The sequence below is a fragment of the Pteropus vampyrus genome, unplaced genomic scaffold (genome assembly GCF_000151845.1).
Source record: "Pteropus vampyrus isolate Shadow unplaced genomic scaffold, Pvam_2.0 Scaffold231, whole genome shotgun sequence".
Taxonomy (NCBI): domain Eukaryota; kingdom Metazoa; phylum Chordata; class Mammalia; order Chiroptera; family Pteropodidae; genus Pteropus; species Pteropus vampyrus.
The window spans coordinates 229,928-232,196 of NW_011889012.1; positions in this window are offsets into that span (position 1 = coordinate 229,928).

The window sequence follows — 2,269 nt, forward strand, 5'->3', positions numbered from 1 at the left end:
AACCCGCGGCTCGAGACTGTGTCCCCACGTTCTTGGGGCCTTTTATTTAGTTCGGGAGCCGCCGCGGTAGTAACCGGATTTTAAGTGTTGGGAAGAGACCGGCTTGTCTAAGCTCAAGTTTGGGCTGCACGCACTCTAATGAGTTGGGACCTACTTAGGTGGTTATTGTCATTAGCAAGTGAGAAGTAACAAAACTGACTCAAATATCAGGAGGAGTTGACTAAAGTTTATTGCTTGTTTTCACTTGTAAATAAAAACGACCCGTTGCTGACCGAAGGGTTTGCTGCTGGGGGCGGGACGGGGGGGGCGGTGAGCGGTGCATATTTTCTCAGCGTCGTGGTCCAGCTCGCTGATGCACCGTGTCTGCACCTCATGGGCGTCTGCTGCTTCATTGCTGACATCCTGGTACTGCTTGAATAATAGGGGTGTCTGATGCTTGCGCGTGGGAGAATTTTTGAAACAGAAGAAGAGAGACCATTAATAGCACCTCCTTACAGAACGCAAGTACTTAGCCTGCAGCCTGCAGTCTTCCTGTGCTGAGCCCAGGCCTTTCTCTCACCTCGGGGCACTTTATTTTTGATCCGGAGGTTTGCTAGTTCCTCAAGTGAGAACTGACTTGAGGTCAGTTCTCGAGAAGCAGCGCCTTTTAAGAAGCTCACATTAATCAAGACTGGTTAACTTTTAGTAATGTTTTCTTGTTTTTGTTTCTGATACGATCCTTGCCGTGTCCTGAGAATTTAATTAGAAGATGAGGATTTGAGGAGTAATGTTGCCTTATCTATTAGAATAAAATTTAGAAGTGAGTTTTTCTTCTAAGAGGTGAAAACCTCTTTGAATACTTAGAGAAAAAAAATTCTTTTTAACATTTTGACTTCTTTCTACAGCAAGTAATTGATAATCATCACCCATGCCAGGCTTTCCGTGTAGTGCTTCTTCAGGAGGTGGATGTCATGCAGGTTCACACACGTGGCTCTTGTGTAAACAGGGGAAGCATCAAGAGGGGCTTTGGGTGGGAAGCAAGATCTTACCGCCACTGCTGGTGACTTGTTCAAACACTTGTCAGTCTAAAAATATGCCTTCTGTTTCTTATGCTGATTTGACAACCTGGATCTGCTTATCTTCAAAATATAGGTAAAAAGAGGTTTTCTTCTAAAGTTGGCTTGACAACGTAGATAGACTTTTTTCATTATTTTAAGATATTGTATGATTGATTTGTTTTGAAATTTTAATGCGTTATTTTTGCATAAATTATACATTAACGTGACACAAATTCCAAAAGGTAACAAACTCCTCCCACCCACTCCTTCCTCCTGAGCACCTAACGGTTCCCAGAGGCAAGCACTATTGTATTGCCTTGAGAATCCTTCCAGGTATAACCTATGTGTATGTGAAGATAGAGTTTAAATGATTTAAAAACAAGTATTTCAGAATAGTAACTTTTAATGGTTCTAGGCATGCTCTGAAATCAACTGCGTTAGGCTTAATTATAGTTTTTTTTTAATAAAATGCATAAATATATTTTTATGTAGTTTGCTGGTGAGAAAGCATTCATAAATTTTGAGTAACCCACTGCTTACAATTTGGATCTTGGCATTTCTATTCAGATGCTTCAGCTGAAGAGTTCATTCCCCAAAGTAAGATGGGCCAAAAAGCAATTTAGAAAGTATCCGTTCTATTTTTATGGCTCTTGCTCTGTTGTGTGAGCTGCCATGTCACAGCCGTGCGTGGGCTTCAGTTGAAGTTTCGGAGTGCCTGGCCTTGGCTCAGCCTCTAGGATGCGGGGTCCTGGGTGAGACTGGCATGCGGGGGCAGGGCCACAGTTGGAAGGGTCCTGACTGCAGTTAATGAGGCAGTTGACATTTGCCTTTGGCACTTGCTCATTCAGATTCCTGCCTAGTTTTCCCTGACTTCATTTATTCACTCGTCAGTAAATATTCACCGAACGTCTCCTGTGCGCCAGGCACCAGGCACTGTTCTGACGGGGCAGGTAGACTGATGAAGTTCTGCACTCATGAAGCTTTCATCTTAGTGAGGGACACAGACCGTAAACGAGAGCGCTGAGTAAAATCTACAGTGTGTTAGGTAGATAGTGATAAATGAAAGAGAGCTGCAGAGCAGGGAAGGGGACCAAGAAATGCCTGGCTTAATGCGGTGTTGACATTTTAGGGTGTCCAGGGAAGGTCCACCGGATGGGGGCTTTGAGTCAATATCTGAAGCAAGTCAAGGATATAACTGTGAGGGTGCGTGGAGGAGGAGGGGCATTCCAGGC